Consider the following 8,292-nt stretch of genomic DNA (forward strand, 5'->3'; position numbering starts at 1 on the left):
AACCCCAAACTTTTCAGTCTTCTTATACTCCATATACTACAGAGCAGCTAGGTGGCACAGTGCTTAGAGCATTGGGCTTGGAATCAGAAAGACTCATAGGTGCATAATAAAGGCATCTTAAGTGACTTAACTGACCTGCTTCTAGAACATACTCCCTTCTTACTCCATGAATTTAGTGCCTGACTCACAATCTTTCTCCCATCATCAACTCCTGCTCACATACTAACTCCCGCAAATATCCTAACATACTAGGTCCTCAACTAGTTCAGTTACTATGACCAACTCTTGCACTCCATCTCAGCTATACATAGAGAAAGTCATATCCTTAATCTTGTCATCACCACTCAAGTACAACACTAATATGTTCATGAACTCTAAAATTCCTTAATCTGATCACAGTCTGCTATCTTTCTACCTCTCTCTCTGCTTTACAATCCCAAAATCTATTCTTCATGCTCCCTATGAACACCAACCTTCAGTTCTTTTCCAGGCCTTCATCCCTGTACTGGGTATACTTCACTGAAAACATAGGGCCATTCATTATCACTTCCCTCTTCTCCCTTACTCCTCATAAAAATCATCGATATACCTTAAGCTACTTTGTCTTCCTTCACTCCTGTTTCACATGAAGAGGTGGCCTTTCTCTTTGCCAAGGAGATCGTGCACACATGATCCTATTCAATCATTTCTTATCTAGTAGATTTCCCCTTCTGACTCTGTATTCACAAATCTTCAATCTCTCCCTCTATGCTGGCTCCCTACTGTCTATGAATATACCCTTGCTTCCCTCATTCTGAAAAAATCTTAATGTGATCCATTCATCCCTGCTAGCTATCATCCTATATCACTTCTCCCTTTTTTGGCTAAACTAGAGAAAGATGTCTGTAATCTGGGGCGGCCAGGTGGCTCAACGAGTAAGAGTACCGGCTCAAGTGTCGGGATGACCTGGAGATCAAATCTGGGCTCAGATACTTAGCACCACACCCAGAAATAATAACTGGCCGTGTAACCTTGAGCAAGTTACTTAACCCCGATTGTTTAGGGGCGGCCAGGTGGCTCAGCGAGTAAGAGCACCGGCCAGGTGGCTCAGAGAGTAAGAGCACCGGCTCCAGTGTTGGGACGACCTGGAGATCGAATCCCGGGCTCAGACACTCAGCACCACACCCAGAAATAATAACTGGCCGTGTAACCTTGAGCAAGTTACTTAACCCTGATTGCTTTAAAAAAAAAATGTCTGTAATCAATACTTCTATTTCTTTTCCCCTCATTTCCTCCTTCAGTCTTTGTAATCTGACTTCTAACCTCACCAGTCAACTAAAACTCCTAAATTACCAATGATCTCTAAATTGCCGAATCTAAGAGTCTTTTCTCAATCTTCATTCTTCTTGACTTCCTCTGCAGTCTTTTACCCTCAAATCACCCTTTTCTCCTTGAAACTCTCTTCTCTCTAGGTTTCCATGACATTTCTCTCTCCTGGTTCTCCTCCTACTTATCTAATCATTTCTTCTCATCACTTTTGCTAGATCATCATTTGGAACATATCCATTAATCATGAGTATCTCCCAAATAGCATCCTTAGCATCCTAGCCTGCATCTTCCTCTCCCTCTATACTATTTCACTTTGGGATCTCATCAGCTTCATTGGGTGCAACTATCATCTTTATTCAGATGATTCTCAGATTTATTTGCCCAGCTCTATCCTCTTTCTTGACCCCTCATCTCACATATTCAAATGCCTGTTGAACATTTTGATCTGGAAGTCTTACAGACATTTTAAATTCAAAGTGTATAAAACTGAACTCTTTCTTCCAAAACCCTCCCCTCTGCCTAATTTCCCTATTTCTGTGGAGATTACCACCATTCTTCCATTTATTAATGCTCAAAATCTAGGTGTCATTCTTTTTTATTTACTCTCTCAACCTCCCCCACACCTCCAATATCTAATCAGTTGCCAGGTCTGGTTGTTTTTATCTTTCTTGCAATATATCTTGCACTCTTCTCTCCTCAGACACTTCCACCACCCTAGTACAAACCTTCACTGCCTCACTCCTGGACTATTGCAATAGATTACTGTTTGATCTCCCTGATTTAAGTCTCTTCCCACTCCACTCTATCCTCCACTCAGCTCTAAGATTTCTTTTCTTTTTTTTTTTTTTTTTGCTTTTTTTGGAGGGCAGTTGGGGTTAAGTGATTTGGCCAAGGTCACATGGCTAGTTTTTGTGTTACGTGTTTGAAGCTGGATTTGAACTCAGGTCCTCTGACTCCAGGGCCAGTGCTCTATTCACTGCACCATCTAGCTGCCCTGATTGATTTTCTTAAAGTGCCACTTCCAAAATGTCATTCTTCCTTGTCTCCCTGACCCCATTCAATTAACTCCATTGGCTCCCATTTGCCTCCAGGATAAATCATAAAATATGTTTTTCAGCTTTTAAAGCTCTCTAGGATTGGTCCCTAACTATCCTTCCAACCCTTTACTCCTTATACCTCTTCTACTCTGTGATTCAGTGACACTGGCCTCCTTGCTGTTACTCAAATGAGATATTCCATCTCCTAACTCTGGGCATTTTCACTAGCTGTCTTTTATACCTATAACTCTTTCCTTCCTTATCTCTACCTCCTAACTTCTCTGGCTTCCTTCAAGTCTCAGCTGAAATCCCACCTTCTATAAGAAGCATTTCTCCTTTAATGCTAGTACCCAATTTATCTTGTGTATAACTCATTTGTGCATAATTGTTTGCATATTGTCTTGTTGTACCCTAACCCAAATCCCATGCCACCTAATTTGGATCCCACCATTAAGCCCCTTTATATTTGTCTTTGTCTCTATCCTAAACCCTGTAACCACTTGTAACAGCTTAAAGGCTGGGTAAAAATGAATCCCTGCTCCCTTATCTTTTCCTGAAATAGTACTTCCTTAAATCAGTAAGCCTTGAAGTAGCATTTTGTATAAGGGTCATGGTACAAGTCTGTATAGAGATCACAGGGCAAGTCTATCTCATGTAAGAGATATCTCATGTAAGAGATCCCCTGTTCTGGGATGCTGACCCAGCGAGGTCCCCACCCAGAATGCTGACTAAGCAGGGTCCCCCACACCCTTCACCCAGAACATGACCCCAGCCTGTTCTGGGGAATTCCACTCCCCCTGTGCCCTCCACCCTGTACCCACCACCCTGTTTTAAGAGGGCCCCTGTCACAAGGAAGGTAGCACCCTTGTACCCTTGCACCATGATTCCTGAATTAGCCCTGAGCTATAGATCCAACCAATTGCTGTTCTTGACTTCTGTATGTCATTGCTTATGCTAGCTCCCCTCCCCAATTGTGGTTTTTGTGTTTATAAGCATTGTATGGTCCCTCATTTGCCTGATTTGAGTGTATACTCCAAACAGTCATGCACTTTATCAGTAAATCCACACCTAAATTTACCTTGTACCCAGGTCTCAGTCTTGCTCTTATTCTCTTCACGACAGTCTCCCTCATTAAACTATAAGCTCCATGAGAGCAGGGACTTTTACCTCTCTTTGTCTCCAGAGTGCTTAGCCCAGTGTCTAGCACATGGGTATTTAATAAATGCTTGTTGGTTAACCATTTGTAATGGCTTCTGATGTGTTCACTGCCTTCCAACTTAATTCTCTCTTCTACTTTATCACTCCCTTCATGTTATATTTTTGACTCTGCAGTCCTGTCTTTCCATTAACTAAGCTGAATTAAAATATTTTCAAATATAATAAATGGGGGAGGAGATTGCCTTCCTCAACTCATTTGATTTATTCACAAAACTTAGTCATAGATTATGAAGAATTAGCAACATAGGGGCAACTAGGTGGCACAGTGAATAGAGCATTTGTCCTGGAGTCAGGAGGACCTGAGTTCAAATCCAGCCTCAGACACTTAACACAAAACTAGACCTGTGACCCTGGGTAAGTCACTTAACCGCAATTGCCCTACCTTCCCCTCTCCAAAAAAGAAAAAAAAAAAAGAATTAACAACATAAGAAAATGGTTAAACTGACAGTAAAATTGCAGCCAAACCCAGCATGAACCATGAACCCCTTCCTTTGATAGAATTATAAGAATCAGCTTCATTGGATAAGCAAAAATTATGCATGCTTTTACAGTATTTTACATTGCTAAGTGCTAGAAAGATTTCATCAGTTTCAAGCCAATAGTTAAAGAGTTGAGGAAACCAATTGAGAAGGAATCGCTTATGGGAAACAGAAAATGGTTTGTTTCTCCCTTTTCCCTTATATTCCACTAGCCATGACACTCTGAACACAGATACTTGACTGATAGGAGACACTACATCCAGCAGGGAGCAGAGACCCAAGTTCTAGTCAGATATGACTACAGATAGATAGTTACTTGAAGGAGGAAGTGGCATCAAGGAATGGGAGGTGCCAATCAGAAAAAAAGAACCAGCTATGAAAAAGAGCAGACAAATGGAACCCAGATAAGCAACTTGCCCAGCTGTACTCAAGTATCGGTACAAGAGAATTCAACCACAATAGAACTTCTAGCCTGTGGGGAGCCAGTTATGGGGAGCCCTGCTGTCCTGCAGCAGGACTGAGAAAGTATGGGAGCCCTGCCATCCCCAAGCAGGGCTAAGAAAGAATCACTGACCCAGAGGTTGCTAGTGGGTGCATAAAAAGAGACTCTCAGAATGGTGAAAGTAAAGAGCCCATGTTTATTGTTCCAGGCACAGCTTTATAGAGCCATAGTCCTCCTCCCTAATTGTCTTCTCCTGAGGACATTGCACACTTCTCCGTTCCAGGCTGGGTGTAAATTCATTCGATACTTATCTTGAGGACCTGTGCCAACTTCGTGCTTCAGGCCTGAACGCACATTTATTATTAAATGTCTTTAAAAATTTTAAAATCCACAACTAAAAAACCATTAAAAATCCGCGTCTCCCCCTTTGGAGACTTTTATTTTTTTTTCCTCTTTTATAAAATAACCCGGTGAAGTAGGTGAGACCGACCAGAAGCCCGGGGCGGCCCCAAAGCAGCTCTGAGAGGGAACAAGGGCCAGGCCTTCCCCACTGCGGAAGACCACAGCCACCTCCTGAGCCAGCCGCTGGGCAAGCAGCATGGGGAGCCGGCTGCAGACCGTACCAGTTCCGTGGTCGTTGAATAGTTTTCGATTCTGGTTGCTTGGTTTTTGTCGCTTTGCTCTTGCCCTCTCCGCGCCACCCCCCCCCCCAAACCTCCAGTTCCAGATTCCGGTCCCCCACACTCCCCTACCTCTTTCCACTGCTTGTGGCCCTTCGGGAGGCAGCGCTGAGATGAACCCCAGTGCCCCCAACTACCCTATGGCCTCGCTCTCTATTGGGAAGCTGCACCCCATGTGACCGAAGCGATGATCTATGAGAGGTTCAGCCTGGCCGGTCCAGACTCTCCATCTGTGTCTGTAGGGCTGTCTTTCATGGTCTACGCCTATGTCAACTTCCAGCAGCCAGTGGACGCATCAGAAGTAATGAATTTTGATGTCTCAACGTGATCCATGACTACATAGGTAAAACTGATGTAGGCAATATATTCATCAAAAATTTGGATAAATCCATTGATAATAAAGCATTGTATGACACATTTTCTGCTTTTGGAAACGTCCTTTCTTGTAGGGTGGTATGTGATGAAAACGGGTCAAAGGGACACAAGAAGCTGCTAAAGGAGCTATTGAAAAAATGAATGGAATGCTTCTTAATGATCAAAAAGTCTCTGTTGGTGGATTTAAATCCCGTAAAGGAAGAGAAGCAGAATTTGGAGCTAGAGCAAAAGAGTTCACCAATGTTTACATCAAAAATTTTGGTGAAGACATGGATGATGACAAGACTGAAGGAGCTCTTTGGCAAGTTTGGACCTACTTTAAGTATAAAAGTAATACTGATGAAAGTGGAAAATCCAAAGATTTTGGCTTTGTGAGCTCTAAAAGACATGAAGTTGCACAAAAAGCTGTAGATAAGATGAATGGAAAAGAATTCAATGAAAAACAAATTTATGTTGCGGAGCTCAGAAAAAAGTGGAAAGACAGATGAAACTCAAGCGAAAATTTGAACAAATGAAGCAAGATAGGACCACCAGATACCAGGGTGTTAACCAGTATGTGAAAAATCTTGATAATGGTATTGACTATGATCGTCTTGGAAAGGAGTTCTCACTATTTGGTGCAAAGGTGATGATGGAAGGTGGCCAAAGCAAAGGGTTTCGGTTTGTATGTTTCTCTTCGCCAGAAGAAGCCACCATAGCAGTCATAGAAATGAATGGCAGGATTGTTGTCACTAAGCCAGTGTATGTAGCCCCCCAGCACAAAGGGGAGTAGCAAGCTCACCTCACAAACCAGTATATGCAGAGAATGGCTAGCGTCAGAGCTGTACCCAACCCTATAATCAATCCCTATCAGTCTCCTTCAAGTTACTTCATGGCAGCCATTTCTCAGACTCAGAACTGTCCTGCATACTATTCTGCTAGTCAAATTGCTCACCTCAGACCAAGTTCTCGCCGGACTGCTCAGGGTGCCAGACCTCATCCATTCCAGAACATGCCTGGTGCTATCTGCCTAGCACTTCTAGGCCACCATTTAGTACAATGAGACTAGCTTCTTCACAGGTTCCGCCAGTGTAGCAGCAAGCACACCAGAATGCCCAGGGTGGCTGCCAACACAGGTTCTTAGATCTGCTTTTTTAAAGGAAAGCAACTCAAAATGGGTTAACAATCTTGCTTTAATCAATCAAACATATCATTTACCGAGTTCAGGGGGAAAAGGTCAGCACCCCTAACTTCAGAGTATACAGACAGAAACATTTCAAGCAGACAGGCTTCCAAACTGTCCAATCATTACATTCATACCAAATCACAGTTACCAAAGAGGGAAGCATCTACAACTGGGTTTTTCAAAGCCGGGGGGCTCTCAACAGCTGCCCAGAGTCTCATCTGGTCAAATCACACAACACTTCTCAAAGTGAGCCCCAAAACAAAACCTCACAACAGAGTTTATATAGCCTTCTCCTGGCTCAGAGAATGTAAAAATTGTCTTGACCCACTGCCCAATCACAAAGCACCAAGGTGTGAGTGTTCCTGAAAAACATGCCTCCCACGACAGGCTCCAGGTGCACTTAACTTAGGGGCAGGAAAGATCTTAAAAATTTACATTACTATAACAATGGGTCATGTCAACATAGCATGTTGCAAGCACATCAATTCAGACAATGGGTCCACATCCTACAGCAGATGCTGCTGCAGCCACTCCTGCTGTCCACACAGTTCCACAGTATAAGTATGCTGCAGGTGTTCACAATCCTCAACAGCATCTTACTGCACAACCACAGGTTATCATGTGACAGCCTGCTATTCATGTGCAAGGTCAGGAATCTTTAACTGCTTCCATGTTGGTATCCACCGCTCCTCAAAAGCAAAAGCAGATGTTGGATGAAAGGCCTACTACTCATTTGATGGGGGAGGGGGAGGGGTTTATGGGCGGTGCCATGGTTGCTTTGAATGAATATGTATAAGCTTGATGGGGTGATCTCCATATAAGGCCATGGGGTGATCACCATATAAGGCTATAAATGTAAGACTGCGATCTGATTGGCTCGGATTCGCTATATATTTTCTTGTGTGAGAGGGCTCTCTCTCTCTCTCCGTCATGTAACTGCTGAAGAATAAACCACCCCGCTTCACTCCTCCGCCTTCTGTCTGGTGTTTTTTCCCCGTGAGGGGCCGGTGACGACCGAAGACCCGGGATGGGTAAATGAGAGGGCCGTGGGGCTAGTCGTCTAAATCTGTTGTGAGGGCAAACGCCCACAACACTCATTCAGGCCATGCGCCCCACCCTTAATGTAAAATCACTGGCATGTTGCTAGAAATTGATAACTCTGAGTTTCTTCATATGCTTGAGTCTCCTGAGTCTCTTCACTCTAAGGTTAGTGAAGCCATAGCTGTACTGCAAGTTAACCACTCTAAAGACAATGCCCAGAAAGCAGTTAACAGTGCCACTGGCATTCCAACTGTTTAAAAGAAAGATCAGGGACCACAAAATGGAAACTCTGCTTCACTGAAGAAAAATATCTAAAAAACTTAAATATTGAGAGAAAACATTGCAAAATATAAAATAAATTTGAAAAGGAAAGCAAACTTTGAACCTGATGCACTGAGCAAATGCCAGGTCTAGCAAACTCAGTGCTAGTCCTAGATTACTTACTGATTTAAAAACAAAAAAAAGAAAAACAAAAATAGTAAAATACATAAAAACAAATTAATGTTTTATAGACCTGGGGGAAAAAGAATTTTCAGCACAGTACAAA

The 8,292-nt window shown here is 43.0% G+C and overlaps 1 pseudogene; it reads left to right on the plus strand.

The window, feature by feature from the left end:
- Nucleotides 1-5,254: 5,254 nt before the first annotated feature.
- Nucleotides 5,255-8,003, plus strand: LOC138166353 (polyadenylate-binding protein 1-like; annotated as a pseudogene).
- Nucleotides 8,004-8,292: the final 289 nt, after the last annotated feature.

The sequence above is a fragment of the Petaurus breviceps genome, unplaced genomic scaffold (genome assembly GCF_028583685.1).
Source record: "Petaurus breviceps papuanus isolate PSGF00001 unplaced genomic scaffold, PetGlider_PUasm1.0 221, whole genome shotgun sequence".
NCBI lineage: Eukaryota > Metazoa > Chordata > Mammalia > Diprotodontia > Petauridae > Petaurus > Petaurus breviceps.